The following is a 17,618-nucleotide window of genomic DNA, read 5'->3' as shown; positions in this document are numbered from 1 at the left end:
ACGGGATGACATTTGGAGATGGGACCTACCGTTGGGAGGTAATTAGGGTTAGATGAGGTCATGAGGTTCGGGCCTTCATGACGGGATTAGTACCCTTAGAAGATATTAGGAAGTGACACCAAAATGTTCTCTCTCTTTTCCTTTTTCACTGCCCCCCCCCACACACACACACTGAGGAGCTGAGATAACTAAATAAAATTGCTGAAATATAATATATTTTTTAAATATGTTATGCACACCATAGATAGCTTGAATTGAAAAAGGAAACAGAACAACCTACAGAAAAATTCTTTTGTTTTTATTTCAGTTGCCTTTTGTGATGAGTCCTCATAAAGCTCATGAAAATCAGGATGTCCGACAGGCCCCAGTCTATAGTTAACACGCCCCGTCTCCGCTTTCCCCACTGACTTAGAATTGACTAAAACTTCTCAAGCCCTCCCCAGTATATTGGATGAGTCAGTGGGGTTTATTTTTCCTGCGGGGCTCTAAGCGTGGGGCTGGCCGTCTCACAGTGAGAATCCAGCAAGCAACTGTCCAGAGCGCTGAGCCAACTTGAGTAGCCTGGGGAGTGAGTTCATACGCTGAGGAACTCATTTATCTTCCTCAGTAACCTCCTCTCATCCCCACCCCCACCCAAATACACACCACTTATCCCGTCAAAACTGAGCTGCCAAAGCCGTCTCCTCCTGGGACTGTGGACACCTTCACAGTCAGAGTCACAGAGCTGTTCAAGCTGACGTCCCCTGATCGTTTTAAGCTGCTAAAACCCTGACTACCTTTCGATTCTGATTTCTCACTTAAATGACTAGTCATTCTTGTCTGTATGTATGGTAAGGAATTGGAACTGAAGATAAACAATAAAGGAGGCATCACTTTACCATTGTGTTCATTTCTCAGGAACGTCTGACTAATCATATTACAATACACCTTATTATGTCCATAGGCTCAGAGAGGGGATGTTAAATCTCATAATGAAGAAAATTCGGGAGTCTTAAGGAGCTCTAGAAATGCTAATGTGAATGACCTGCTACATTAGCATAGTTAAGAATTCCTATGCCTTTATTGCCATTTTGAAATATGTTGAACCATGGACAAACAGTTTGATTAACATGTATTTTTTCTTTGCCAACCACGTGTTTGGAATCTCAAATCACTGATGACTGGTTACCCTCATTCATTCACTTTTTGCCATCTTTATTTAGTCAGTCACAAACATTTATGGCTAGCTAAAATGTATGTTCAAGAGTATTGATTGCAAAATGTTTAATAATATAAAAAATTAGAAAGAACCTAAATGGTCATCCACATGGAGTTAATTAAATGAACCATGCTCCATCCATACAGTGGAATAATGTGCAATAGTTCAAAGATGTGAGGTAAACTAAGATGTCTTGACCTGGAGAAATATGACCTTGCTATATGGTTAAAGGCAGGGGGAAGCAGATTACAAAATGGCATTTCTAATGGGATACTTTAAAGTTAAATTGTGTGTTCATTTGTGTATTTCTCTAAGCATAGAAAATATACATCAACTTAAACACAGTGGTTATCTCTGGGGTATTTCTGGGTGGCATATTTTCCTACTATTTGAGTTTTTACAGTAAGGTAATCCATGAATCTCTTCATCACATAGTTGAAGTTCTTTGTCTTGGGAGCCCATGGAAGAATTACACACACCAGGATCCCTTGTGGTCTGGTGGCACCATTGGATTGGTTCTGTCTGATGAATTGTAAGCAAAAATGGCACGGGTCACTTCCAGGCTGGAACATGTAATTGCTAGTGCAAAATTCTCCAGAGCACTTTCCTTCTGCCATGAGCCCAGCGATGTTTGAGACAGTGGCTGCTCCATCAGCCTGGAATGAGAAGCTGGGGGCAGGGGTAGGGGGGGGAGTGGAGGCCCTAGCCAACTCATGATGGCTACATCATTAGAGAAAAAATTAAACGCTTGCTATTATAAACCTTTAAGATTTGGAAAGTTTGTTAATGAAGAATGATGATGCCTATCCTAACTAGTACATGTAAGCAGGTGTTAATTTTATCTTTAAAATAAAGATGTTGCTCTTCTGAAAGCAGTAGGTGTGAACCTATCTCCATTCTGGGCCATGGAGATCAAACAGTAAGAGGAAAAGGTAATGACTTGCCCTTTAGGACCTCAAGTTGAATCACATTTTTAATTTATTGTGAGTTTTTCATGGATGCACTTTATCAGATTGAAGAGGTTCACTTCTCTAAGTTTGTTGAGTTTCTTAATCACAAAAGGATGTTGGATTCTTTCAAATACTTTCTTGGCGTTTGTTGAAATGGTCATGTGGTTCTGTCCTTTTTTCTATTGATATGGTGTGTTATATTAATAAATTGACATTTGAAAGTTGAAAGCAGTGCAATATCCTTAGATGTATTTGTAGGAAGTGAATTGAAAATTCAGTTTCATGTCATCTTCTACCTCTTGGTTCATCCTCTTGTATTAATCAGGATAGGCTAGATTATGCTGCTGTGATAAATTACTACAAAATATCTGTGTTTTAACACCTATGAATTTACTTCTCGCTGCTTTAAAGATTGCTGTGGGTCAGACAACTCTCCATAATGCAATGCTTTATCTACCATCCATATGGTGACTCACAGATCCAGGCTGCTGTGATATCAACACATTGCTCTTACACTGACTGCCTAAGAAACAGAGAGAGACTGAACAGTCTCCCAGGGGCTTTTTACTTCCTCAGCCCAGAAATCACACAGGTCACTCATTCTCAGGTTTCAATGTCCATCATTAATCACATGGCCTTGCTTTACTGCAAGGAGACTGGAAAATAAAAATTATATTGTGCCAAGGAGGGAAGAATATGAAACAGAATTTGGGAACACATAGGATTTTCTCTGCCAAAGACTTCGTAAGTTCCTTACCACTTGTTGTGGGTTGAATGGTACCCCCTTTCAAGAGATATGTTGAAGTCCTACCCCTCAGTCCTTCAAAACATGGCCTTATACAGAAATAGGATCATTGTAGATGTAATTAGTTAAAATGAGGTCATACTGGAGTAGATGGGCCTCTAATTCAATATGAACAGTGTCCTTTTAAGAATAGGAAAATGCCATGTGAATAGAAGCAAACAAGGAGAATACCTGTGATTACAGAGGTAAAGATTGGAGTGATGCAGATGCAAGCCAAGAAATTCTAAGAATTGTTGGCCGCCACCAGAAACTGGGCAGAGGTAAGGAGGAATTCTACCATAGTCTGAGAGGGCCATGACCCTGCTGACACCTTTGATTTTAGGCTTCTACTCTCCAGAATCATGAGAGAATTTTTTTCTGTTGTTCTAAGCCACCTAGTTTATGTTACCTTGTTATGGCAGACTTAGGAAATCAACACACCAGTCAAGAGTATTGTTACAAATTTCCACTCAATCTAAGATGACATCAGTAGTAAGACATGAGTTATTTCATGGACATCTGAGGAAGAAAACCAACTGCCAATTAAACTGTGATACACACCTTAGTGATAGTCCTGTGTGATGCGTAGATTGGTCACACCATCTTCTCATTGCTATGCAGCATTTTACTTCTACACCTAGAATTGTGGCAATTTCTTGTGGCTTCGAGTGTATTGTCTGGCATGTGGTAGGCTATCATTTTGCACATTTCTCAGTAACAGCACGCAATACAGACACAGCTACTTGTGGATTTACTCTCTTCTTATGTACATAAAGCTCTCACTTGTGCTCTTGTGCAAGAAAATCTTTCTCCCAAAATTGCTTTACTAATATCAAATTTAGTGATATTAGTGCCCCACTGCTCTGTCTTTGCTTTTCTGCATATGTAGTAACTTTTCATTTCAACACGTAATTATACTGTTAGTTCTGAAGAGTCTGTAAACAGCAATTAAACTCAACACATAATAGCAACAATGTACATAATCCCATCAAAATGGTGACAAAATGAGCTATGACCAAGTTCATACTTGTGCAGACAATGACAATTATGTCATAACAGCTATTGCAAGACACTATCAATGTAAGACATACCCCAAATTCAGAGTATGAAAAAATAGGCCTCATAGAATCACTAAGCTATAATAATGAAACAACAACAGTAAAACCAGGTCAACCAGTCTTGACCAAGCCTAAGCTTTGGTCCTAGAATAGTAGTTCTTGAGGTGTGGTCTGGAGATTCCTTGGGGTTACCTGAGACCTGCCAGAAGTCTGTGAATTCACAACTACCACAACAATGCTAAAATGTTTTCTGTGTGTTCCTCCCTCTCTGTCATTAGAGTGCAGTGGGGCTTTCCCGAGGTCACGTGATATGAAATATACAACAAATTGAACACAGAGGCAGATCTGAGAATCTGTCATCTATTAAGCTGAAATGTTTGGATCTCTTTTCACTGTTTTTTTTTTTTGTTTTTGAAATGTTATATCTTATTTAAAAGAATGTTATTTGTGGAACTATAGCATGGGCTTATTATTATTACTTAGATTAATTAATAGTTAATTTTTCTCACTTTCAATTTCTAATATGGTTAATATCAATAGATATAATGACAAAAGTCCTCAGTGATTTCTAAGGATGTATTAGGGATGCTGAGATCAAAATTTTCATGAATCACTATTATAGCAAAACAACCATTCAGCTGCCTTTGGCTTTAAAGAAGAATGTGTACTGAACAAACCTTGCAGTTGGGATTGGATTGACACCTTCAGAAAAACAAGACATTGAGCAGATTACTCTGCCATATATAATTCAAGAACAAAAATACTAAACCATAAAATATAACTTGGTATGCCAATAGGATATGTGTTGATGGGTAACTTCTCTGATGGTATTAGTGTGTCTGTCTGTCTGTCCTTCCCTTCCTATATCCCAGGTCTCAATGCTTTTGGCCATGTGCTAACTAGACTTTCCTCCACAGCCTGCATGCAAAGACTCCTGAATTCCTTCACAGGGTCATTTTCACAAACAACCCACCCAACTTTTTGTAAGTCCTCTCCCATTCCATGTCTTGCTTTGAATGAGACATTTTTCTCCCTTCCTATGGTTCAGGCAAGAAACCAGAAAATGTGGCACAGCCATCTATTTGCCTCACAGAAAGATGTGGGCACATTCTCTCTCTGGTGCTTTGCACTAAAACACTGTAGGCTTGAGAATTCCCTTATCATTAGCAAAATTGGAATTGGTGGGTTAGCTTTGTTGTAAAGTATAAAGGTGTGTTAAGTTTGTCCTCGGAGCTTTCCCACTACCTCAGCACCCTGTCCTCATTCCTGAAATATCATCCCACCCAGGCACATAGATGGCCAATTAATCCCTTCTGTGGTATTTATTAATTGATAACAGTTTTGAGTAGAACCCTGTGGATGATTTACATTTGAAAGGTGACTCTTAAAAATCAAAAAAAATCATTAAGAACCAAATAAATGAAGCTATCTGGTGGAATCACAGGCAGCAGAATAGTTATCATTTAGCAGCGTTTTCATCTTAGTGAGTCTTTAAATGTTAAAAATTAATGGTTAATGTTTACTGAGTGCTTGCATGTCAAGGGCTGTTCTGAACACTTTGCATGTAGTAGCTCATTTAATCTTCACAACTAACCTGACAGGTAGATATTATCACTCCTATTGTAATGATGAGGAAAGTCAGGCGCAGAGTGGTCAAATTATTTCCCCTGGATCACAGAGTGTAACTAGGAGAACCTGGAGCCAATTCTAGGCAGTATACATAATTACTAGACAATTCTGCCCCTTGAATCACGCCTTGCCAACTTGGAGGGCTACTGCATCCTTTGTTTCTTCTGGGAAAACTATTTACTCCAGTGAGTTTTTTATTTGCCTCAGTTTCAGATACATAATTATACATGTCTATTAATCCATGATAAAATTCTGCTTTCTTTTTCTTAATTCACTGTCCTTTTGCCATGATTTTTTTTGTTAGGTCTCAGCACTCCTCCACCCTTGAACCCAAACTCTGTGGGTTACTCATCCGAAGACATGTTCCCATTTGTTCCCCATCTGGCTGGAATTCCTTTTGAAGACGGAAGTTTGGGCTTCAAAGAAATCCTTGAACATGTACCTTAGTGAATCTACCCATCTCTTCCTGTCAACCATATTTTACTCCTTTTATCTTACCCGGGTCCCCTCAACAACACCTATCTTGAAGAAAGAACTTAGCCTGAAGCTAACCAGGGCCATAAAGGAAACGGGTGGGTTCCAAAGGTCATAATGATCATAAAGACAGTTCACGTTGGTTTTCTTCACAGTCCTTCAAAATAGGCAGAGCGAACCCCCCCATCCACCGCCATTCTGCTGATGGATTGAGGAAGAAGGAGCTTGTCACAAACAGAATTAGCACTAAGTCATTTTCCCTTTCTTTACGTAAACAGCTGCGTTTTAATATACAACACACCTCAAGGTGTTCAGGTTTCATGCTTATTTTAAGATCTTTCGTTTACTTTCTGATCTTCACGGGCCATTGAGCCTGGGTGACCCTGTTTATACAATTTTGATATAAATTTTAAAATGTTCTTGGAGATAACATTAACATTCTTGATCTCAATCTATCACATAACGAAGCAATAGCCTTTGCTTATTCCTGTATATAATTATTCAGACGTTTCAAGGCAGACTCCAAAATTCAGACAGAGAAAATCTGATCAGTTTACTTTCCTACTTTTTATTCTAAGCAGGATGAGACCCCAGCCTGTGTAAAATCCAGTGAAATATCTTATGGGATCTTTGAATGAATGAAGTCATCATTCTTATAAAATACTGGATAGAGTATGTCAGGCTTTAATGACTAAGAAGAGGCAAATCACTTACAGAAACAGTAGGGATCTATGTCTGCATCTTAACTTGAATTTGAAATATGTTTTTATTTAAAAGTCAGAAGGTATTGTTCCTTCTAAATTTTTTGCTCTCTACTAGGGGGTGAGGGAGATAATACTTTTTTATTTGTTTTGGTACTTTATTTTTTTAATAAGGGAAGCTCCCAGTCCCCATTCTAGAAAAGCATTTTGACAACTACTTATTTATAAAAGCATATTTAGCAAACCATATTTCTGATAGCCCATGCTGCTCCTGTTAGTTTAGCCTTCATGAGTAGATATAAACTAAATCCTCTTCCTAATTGTTTTTTATGAAAACTGTTATGTTCCTAGGCAAAGAAACTAATCTTGGAATATAGATAAATTAAAAGACCTGTATTTTTTTTTATTTTTTTTTTAGGATTTTATCCTAAGGAAATAATTGGGCAAGTCTACAGAAAAAGATGTATAGGGTCTTGATTTTAACATGATTTAAACATGCAAAAAAAGTGGAAACAACCTAAACATCCACCAATATGGGGTTTTATTCTCAGGTCAAATAAGTTTGAGAAAGTCTACATTTTATTTCCCTTTTGTGAACACCATAACACACTTCAGCATATTAATGGCATTGAGATGTCCTGATGGGAAAGAAAACCTGTTTAAATGCATTGAATCCAAAATTTCCCAAGCTTATGTTAGCATAAATACCTTCTTTCATGGGTGTGATAGAACCAATACCAGAAACTTTTGACAGGAGTATGAAATATAATTTTTATCTTTGTTTTGTATATTTTCTAATGTTTTGCACTACATGTGTATTGCCTTTATAATTGCAAAATAAAACTATTTAAATTGCTTTTTTTAATTATGTTGTGGAAAATGTACATTGACAATGAGATAGAATCAGATATTTAGATGTATTGCTATATAATAAAGCAATTTATGAAACATTTTTAATGTGCTAGCAGCTAGCTCCTCTTTTTGTTAAAAAAAGAAATTAATAGAAATTTAAAATGAAATGGAAAAAGAGAAGAGGAAGGAAGGAAAAAAAGGAAGAAAGAAGAGAAAAGGAGATAATTGGGAGAACACATATATTCAAGTTTTATCGTTAGCCTCTCTGTGTGATCAATGATGGATAATTTTTATCATTTTATTTCTTTGTTTTAAAAGCGTTCTTCATAAATATCTATTTCTTTGGCAATTATAAGATGAGCAATATATTTTTCTACTTGAAGGGGTTGGGGGTGGCACATATGTATTTTAAGAGAAAGAAAAATACCAAAGAAAGACATGCTCCATAGTCTTAATTCAGACTTCTTCATGGTTGCTTCTGTTTCTTTGTTAATACAGACTTTATCTTCCTCAAGTTAAATCTACTTTAAATAAAAATAATATCATGTGTTGTTCCTTTGAATGTGTCCTCTCTCCTTCCTGTCTATACCCCCACCTCCCAGGACTCCCAGCTTACTCCCTGCCACCTCTTGGCTCCACCATGAGAGGAATAAAGAATTACTTGTCTTGCCCCTTCATCTGGTCACCTTCAGAATAGCACCTACAAAGGACAGTATAACTTATAGATATTCAAGAGGAAAACTCCCATAATCAACTGTTACCATGTGGGGCTCATGAGAGTTGGGGCAATTAGCAGCAGAACATCCATAAATTTTTTTGAAAGAGACACAATTACAAACCTGTTGAAAGTTTCTTGTATTCATCCAAATTATCTTTCTATGGGAGAAAAAGTGCAATTTTCAAGATATAGAGTAATGAGACTTTTAAAACAGATCTTAGCTTCCGTAACTAACTGAAACTTGTCTTTAAAAATTAATTTTAGGAGGCAATACAAATTTCAATGATCCTTTTACTGCTTAAAATATTTGAAAAGTACTTTAAAGCCACATTATAAGATCTAACACATCAGTCCTGCCCTGGCCAGTATGGCTCAGTTGGTTGAGCATCATCCTGTGCACCAAGAGGTCACTGGTTTGGTTCCTGGTCAGGGCACAGGCCTGGGTTGGGGACTCAATCCCCAATAGGGGGTAAGCAGGAAGCAGCCAATCGACAGTTCTCTTTCATTGATGTTGCTCTCTCTCTCCTTCTCCCTTCCTCTCTCTCTCTAAAATCAATAATAACAATTATATATATATTTAAATCAGTCCTGTTACTTTATACTTTATTTTTGAACAAAATTATGATCCCCAACTTGAATATCTACCTTATTCATTATATATTACTAGAGGCCTGGTGCACGAAATTCGTGCATGGAGGGGTGTGTCCCTCAGCCCAGCCTGCACTCTCTCCAATCTGGGATCCCTCTTACAATCCAGGACTGCTGGCTCCGAACTGCTCGCCTGCCTGCCTGCCTGATTGCCCCTAACCACTTCTGCCTGCCAGCATGATCACCCCCTAACCACTCCCCTGCCAGCCTGATTGATGCCTAACCGCTCCCCTGCCGGCCCATTTGCCCCCAACTGCCCTCCCCTGCAAGCCTGGTCCCCCTAACTGCCCTTCCCTGCAGGCCTGGTCCCCCCCAACTGCCCTCCCCTGCAGGCATGGTCCCCCCCAACTGCCCTCCCCTGCAGGCCTGGTCCCCCCCCAACTATCCTCCCCTGCAGGCCTGGTCCCCCCAACTACCCTCCCCTGCAGGCCTGATCACCCACAACTGCCCTCCCCTGCTGGCCATCTTGTGTCCACATGGGGGCAGCCATCTTTGGCCACATGGGGGCGGCCATCTTATGTGTTGGAGTGATGGTCAATTTGCATATTACCTCTTTTTTATATAGGATTTCCAGTGCTTTGAGGGGTTTCTCAAAAAATAAGCCAACCACCAAGCAATAATAAAGTGTCTGGGTAAAGTATTGAAACAAACAAAATACAAGAACATCAACAAAAGCCTTATCATAGGTGGGAAGTTTCAAATTATGAAATCCAACCCCTTTTAAGCACCAATAACATTGAAATTTTGCAGGAATGAATACATGTTTATGCATATATGTTACTGGACTCAAGGGGTTCCCTGCTTGGAGTGTTCTATTCAAGAACCAGATACGGTTGTCACAAGGTAGTTTTATTGACTTGCAACCAGTAAAGGAAACAGGGGACTCAGAGCCAAAGCTCTGTCTCTGGGAAGGGAGGCTTAGCCATTGCTTATATTTGGTCACTTTCACATTGACTTCTTCTTTGCAGTTGGCTTCCCTCATCTGGTTGAGTTCCTGTCAAGCACATCCTGTCACAGTCGCATCTGCAAAATACTGTACTACATGTTAACATTAGCAAGAATAGATAGCATTTAGTAAGAACTGCCCAGACCTTAAGACCCTTCTCCTCCCTAACATATAACCCAACCCCTCAAAATATACAAATATGTATGTTTAATATATATGTGTGTGTGTATTTAAAACCACAAAAAAAATTTTATTTAGCTTTGAAATGTGATTAGTACCATCTAATCAGAGATTGATACAGAGATTATCGTCTGTACTGTGAGAGAATTCATGAAAACAGAAGCAAAAGTTTCAGTCAGTCACCCTGATTTGCTAAAGCATGAAGCAATGATACTGAGGACAAATCTTGCATTTGCTGCTTTTATGGCATGGAAACCGCATTAGAGCAGACCCTCCAAACTGTATTAGAGCTCTGGTGTATTCCATTTTTGTGATCACAGAGTGACAGATGCTAACAAATGTATGGTGCCCATATACTTCTCTGCCTCTAAGCCTAGGCCCCACTGGGATAAAGAGCCATAGCCAGCTCTTTCGGAAGATAGATTTGTTTAGGAAGAAAGTCATGAGCCACTAACACCAAAGGAGCTTTGAGATCCAAACTTTTTGTTCGAGATTGATGTCATCTATTCCTAACAAACAATTCCATGTTTACATCATGATTCTCCTCTTCAAATTTTTTCAAAGCATTTTCCAGCTTAACCCTCAGTCACTGAAGTCAGAGTCTTAAAGCACCAATAGTTGGAGAAATTACGGTAATATTTTCCAGGAGAGCAACTGAGTCCCACCTTCCAAATAAGAAAAAAAAAACCCTTAAAATGGAATGAATTTTTTGACTATGTGGCAGTTGGAAAACTACAGCCGAGGGGCCAGAGCCTGCAGTCCAATTGCTTCTGGTGGGTACCCAGTCACACCCATTTGTTTATGTACTGTATACGGCTGCTCCAAAGGTCTGTTGAGTAGTTACATTAGAGATCTCAAGGCCAGAGAAACCTAAAATCATCTCCATCTGGCTCTTTACAAAAAGTTTGCCAGCACCTGAACTAGATTACTCATTTTATTTTCTAATAAGGTAATTTCTAAAAATGGTTTTCCCCTAACAGTGAATTCACAAATATTTTCCCATTCCATTGGCTGGGGAACGAAATTAGACCCCATAGTGCAAGGTAAACATTAATGACATCATGTTTCCCAACATAAAGATAGCTGGGGCTGGTAATTTATCATCTCAGCCTAGCACCACACCTGCTTGGTCTAGATCCACACATCTGAATCAGGGACACGGTACGCAATTCCCACTTTCTGCCATTTTCTCAAGAACAAAGCTTCAGTGTAAAGACTTAGTCACATATAGTATTTATAATGATATATCAAAATCATCAAGTGAATTACAAATAAGACATGATGAACTGGTGTATAGAATGGGAAGGACATTTCTCACCAGGTGCTAATAATTTGAAGGTAGATTTGACTGCAGGCTTACATAAGTTGATACAGCACTCCCTTAATCAAAGGATAGTTAAAAAGAATATGAAATGAGCTGACACATTTTGACATGATTGCCGATTGCAGATCAGATACATGTGCAGTGCACATTGGGGATGCATTGGAAAGAGTTCTCACTCCGTTAAGTTATGGATTTTAAATCAGTTCCTGAGATGAACATTTCAAACATATAAGCTTACAGTTCTGAAACACTCCCCCAAACCTGGGACATGTGCATGAAAGTCTCTCCCATCCCTGCGTATCCCCATTTTACTTTGAATTACAAAGTAAACTATAAAAGAACCAGAAGAAAATATAACTTTGGGTTGGTAGTGTAGGGGAGAATATTTAAACATAAAAGCAAAGGAAGAAGCTGTAAAGGAAAACAGATAGATTTGACCCATAAAACTTTTAAATGTCTCTATGTCAAAAAGAGTCATAAAAACTGCAAGGCAAAAGAAAACTATATGTAACAGGAAGGGTTGTAGTTTTAATATAGAGCAAGTCTTTAACCTTTATGAAAAACGATAAACACTATTTGTTAAATTAACCATTCAACAAACTTTAATGGAACTCCTGCCCAACGCTGTTTGAGCTTCAGTTGGGTGACTCCGCAGGCTGACAGGTATCCTGGGACCTGAGATTTTCAGAGCTAAAATCAGGACAGTTCCAGACAACCCTGAGGGTCAAATGACCTGGCCTCAAGTTCTCCTTCCACCATCATCTACCTTCAATGTTCTAGTCTACCTTCCTGAGTCTCAATGTTCTCATCTTTAAATGGGTGCTCACACAGGTACTTCATAGGATTGCAGTGAAGATGAAACAAGACAAAACCCACACATCTGGCATACAGCACAAGTTCAATAAGTGGTCATCGTTATGATTATCACCATCATTATCATCATTTTTTGTCATCTGTGAAGGCCTGTGAATTTCTACTCGATATCTGTTCTTTTATTCCTGTCTACAGAACCCCAAATGGGGAGAAAGGTTAAACAAAACTGCTGAAGTCCTTAATAGAAGTTGTCATTTAACTTAGTTCTGGTCACTGAGCAAAAAGAGGAAGTCTTTGGTTGAGAATTCCAAGAAGGCTCCTTAAGATACGTGGATGCTGGAGAGGGTGTGAAAGGGCAGGCGGATTGGTGTGCGCATTTCCCCTTTGTTCTTCCACTTCTTCCTGCCTGGAACACAGTCTTGATGTGTTGAGCAAAGCAGCCATCCTGTGACCCCCGAGAGTGACAAGAATATGCTAAGGATGGCTGGGTGGGAAGATCCAAAGAGTCCATTTCTTCTCTGGCATCATGGAACCACGGTAGCCATTCTGGATTTCCAACTTTTGGACTTTTCACTATGTGAGGGGAAAAATAAAGCTTTCCATTTGTTTAAACCACTAGTCCCAGGTTTATGTCATTTGCAGCCAATACTAGGCACATGCTAGTAGAAAAACTGTATAGGCAAAGGATTCAAACAGGCAATTTAACAAACACAGTCTGCGATATAACTTATGTCATTATTATTATATAAATATGAATGTGGCACTATGTTTAACTATGTTGACAATAAAGTACAGAGAGGGATATTTAAAATACCATACTTAACAGTTAAAATGTAACAATTGTTTTTATTATGCCATGCTTTTTCTGACTTTTTTCAAAGAAATAAAATGCTATAGATATGATGAAAGCTCCTTTTTACCTCTTTTCTGATCCATTCCATCTAGATTTCTATGTTTTTACTAATTAAGTGTATATAAATCTACATAGATGTACATATGTAAAACTATATGCTGTATAACAAGTTATATATTAGTGTACTTTTAAATTTTATGTAATTGTTATAATTATGTCTATATCTTTTTAAGAACACTTTTTAAATTAATGGTATGATTTTGAAATTTTCCTATATACATACATATGTATCTAGTTCATTCATTTTAATAATTCTACTGTCTGTCATTGCATGATTATAATTTATTTATCACTTCTTTCTTTGTTGGACATATATATTTTTTTAACATTTTTTTTTTATTGATTTCAGAGAGGAAGGGAGAGGGGAGAGATAGAAACATCAATGATGAGAGGACATCATTGATCGGCTGCCTCTTGCACGCCCCCTACTGGGGATCGAGCCCACAACTCAGGCATGTGTCCTTGACTGGAATCGAACCCGGGACCCTTCAGTCTGCAGGCTGATGCTCTATCCACTGAGCCAAACCAGCTAGGGCATGGACATATATATTTTTTGAAGTTTTACTGTTAGCACATCCTTGAATACACATGAGAAGGTGCCTCATTGTTGTTTTAATTTGCATATCATTGATTATTAGGTGTTTATTAGTTATTTGGTTTTCCTCTTCTGTGAATTTTCTTTTTTCACCTTATGCATAATATTTGGTGGAATTTTTGCCTTTGCTTTATGTATTTGTAGGGGTTATTTACATATTTTGAATAATGATTCTTAGCTATTTATCTATGGTCTTTTATCATATTGCTTTAAATGTTAATGTCTGATATATCAATCTTCTCCTTAATTTTTTCTTCTTTTTGAAATTGAGATATAATTCACGTAACAAAATTCATCATTTTAAGGTATACAATTCAGTGGTTGTTCGTGTATTCAAATATGTGTGACTATTACCACTATTTAACCCCAGAACATTTTTATCACTTCAAGAAGAAATCCCCTCAGCAATCACTCCCCATTTTGTCCATCTCAGCCCTTGGCAACCACTAATCTTCTCTGTCTCTGTGGATTTACTCATTCTGGATGTTTCATGTAAGTGGAATCATACAATATGTGGTCTTTTATGACTGGGCTTCTTTTACTAAGCATAATAGTTTCAAGGTTCATGCCTGTTGTAGCATGCATCAGTACTTTATTTCTTTTTATGGCTGAACACTAGTCAATCATATAGATATATCACATGTTGTTTATCCATTCATCAGTTGATGGGAATTTGGGTTGTTTCCACTTTGGGGCTATTATGAATGATGCTTCTGTAGACATTGATGTAAACGTTTTGGGGTAGACATATGTTTTCAGTTATAATTGCTGGGTCATATGAAATCTCTATGTTGTCAGGACTTGCCAGACTATTTTCCAAAGTGGCTGCACCGTTTTACACTCCCACTAACCGTGTATGAAGGTTCCAATTTTTCCACTTACCCCCCAATGCTCCAACTGCCCATCTTTTTTATTATAGCCATCTTAGCCAATGTGAAACTGGATAGTACCTTATCGTGCTTTTGATTTGCATGTCCCTGATAGCTAATGAAGTTCAGCCTCTTTTTAGGTGCTTATTGACCACTTGTACACATTCTTCGGGTAAATGTTTATTCAAATCGTTTGCCCAATTTTTAAATTGAGTTGTCTTCACACCATGTGAACAGGAAACTTTCAGATCCCTCTCCGGGTGATGGTGTTCTGATTTCCATCAGGAGGCGCTGCCATATTTATGCACACAGAACCCGAGTATACACCAAGATCATTTCCATTTCCCTGGACCAGTGGGCCTTTTCCAATCCACTTTTGGTGGACAAGTCACCTTGGAAGACTTCCAGCCTTATCCAGGGTTAGCACTAACACTGCCTCTTTGGGAACACATTATTAACAAAGGCTGTAAACTAGGCTCCCCTAAAACAGTGCAACATGAAGAGTGCTTGTAACCATCAAGGTGGAAAAGGCTACTACATTAACACAAGGCATGTATTTATGATAAAGCCTTATAGCATCATTGCATTTTAAAACTTGATTAGAAGGGAAAAAGCCAGGATGTAGATCTTCCTCAAAAAAATGAGTTGAGGCCCTAGCCGGTTTGGCTCAGTGGATAGAGTGCTGGCCCACTGACTGAAGGGTCTCAGGTTCCATTCTGGTCAAGGGCATTTACCTCAGTTGCAGGCTCCATCCTTGCCCAAGTTAGGGCAGGCAACCAACCGATGTATCTCTCTCACATTGATGTTTCTCTATCTCTCCCTCTTCCTTCCACTCTCACTGAAAATCAATGGAGAGCCCTAACCAGTTTGGCTCAGTGGATAGAGCATCGGCCTGTGGACTCAAGGGTCCCGGGTTCAATTCCAGTCAAGGGCATGTACCTTAGTTGAGGGCACATCCCCAGTGGGGGGTGTGCAAGAGGCAGCTGATTGATGTTTCTCTCTCATCGATGTTTCTAACTCTCTATCCCTCTCCCTTCCTCTCTGTAAAAAAATCAATAAAATATATATATTTTTTAAATCAATGGAGAAAATATCCTCAGGTGAGGATTAACAAAAAAACAAAAAGAAAAAGAAAGGGTTGAGGAACAATATAATTTCCTTTTACCTAGAGCAGTGGTCGGCAAACTCATTAGTCAACAGAGCGGCAAACCGCGGCTCGCAAGCCGCATGTATCTCGCAAGCCACAGTTTGCCGACCACTGATCTAGAGCAAAAGTAACCATCATTCTGCCTCCTACCTCTAAAAAAGGATTTCCCACCAGGTGATGGCTTTTCATGAATGAATGTGTAAATCATCAGCATCAAACCATTTACAACTGAACAACAGTTTGCTGAATTTTAGGGGGAAATTCTATTTTGCACTTTATAACATTGACATCTACTGACATACATCAGCAAACTTTTAAAGAAGATTCTGACAGTTCTTTTTATTTCATTTTTATAATTAAAACTAGAGGCTTGGCGCAGGATATTCGTGCACAGGTACGGTCCCTAGGCCTGGCCTGCAAGCAGGACCATCTTCCCCGGCTGCCTGCAGCCAGCCTCGCCCCCTGCTGCCACCCACCCCCAATTCCAATTCCCCATTTGCCATCGGGTGATCGGAGCTTGCCGGCCAAGGGGAGGAACCGAGAAGTCGGCCATTCCACCCACTCACCAGCCCCGGCCCCACTGCAGGTTGCCCTCTCTGTGTGGCGACTGGTGGAGCGGGGGCCTTGGCCTGGCACCACCCGCATCCCCCACCACCCACCCCCGGTTCCCCATATGCCATTGGGCAATTGGAGCCTGCCGGCTAGGGAAAGGGACCAAGAGTTGGTCAGTGCGCCTCAGTGACTGGTTGAGCAGTCCTTCTGGTCATTCTGCCTTTAGGGTCAATTTGCATATTGCCCTTTTATTACATAGGATAGAGGCCCGGTGCACAGGTGGGGACCGGCCAGCCTGCCCTGATGGGGGCCCTGGATCGGGGTGGGGGTCCTCGCTGGGGAGCAAGGCCAGCCAGGCCAAGGGGCAGCAGTTGTTCTGGTCTCTGGTTATTCCGCTGTTTCGGTCGCTGGGCTTTTATTATATAGGATAGTAAGGCTATATAATTGGATTTCTTTAAAGCAATTCTATTTGTTCATCATTCACAAGTTTTATAATGTTTGTAGTTTTTTGGATGATAACACTTGTATTTCTTTTAAGCAGGATTTAGCCTAGCATCATGAGTATTAAATAGATAATTTTTTTAATGTTGCAGATACCATAACATGCCCATGGCATGTCCAACAAGCATAAATGTTCCTGAAGTTTTATGCAAATCAATTACATATTATTGCTAATGTTATAGAAAAATATATTATGGAAATAGCATGATGCATCTCTATTAAATTAACTTATAAACCCCTACATTATCAAAAAGTTTTGCTTGCTGTTTATTAGAACTCTTAAGACAAGGAGTACTTTGCAGTAGCTTCTAGTAACAACCAACTCTGGCTTTCAAAGTAAACCCAGTGCCTCCATAAAGGAAATTTAACATGGCAGAGCTGAGAAGCAAAATCTGATGGGACTGTGAGAGCCACGAAGCCTCTCAGAGAATCTTAGCGTAAGTTCATTCATATTCGTTATGAAAGACAATTCTTTTCTATTTTACCCAATTGTGAATTTCATTTACTAAAAAGTTAATTAACAAAGACCAGTTATTTGCCTTTCTGGATTTAAAAAGCAAATAGTCCATCTAAGGGTATGCTAAGATGTGCTTAACATAGTACAAAATTTATCACATTTTCACAAAAATACATAGATTAGTAGCAAGATAATGGGCATGAGTAACATTTTCTCCGAGCTATTAAATTCTTTTAATGTTCTATAGTACAGGAAAATGTGGCTCTAATTTGAGGTTAGACTTTTAAGGATTCTTATCTGTGTCTCTCC

Source organism: Cnephaeus nilssonii (assembly GCF_951640355.1).
Source record: "Cnephaeus nilssonii genome assembly, chromosome: 15".
Taxonomy (NCBI): domain Eukaryota; kingdom Metazoa; phylum Chordata; class Mammalia; order Chiroptera; family Vespertilionidae; genus Cnephaeus; species Cnephaeus nilssonii.
The sequence above is the reverse complement of the archived record's forward strand: the minus strand, read 5'-3'. Positions refer to the sequence as shown.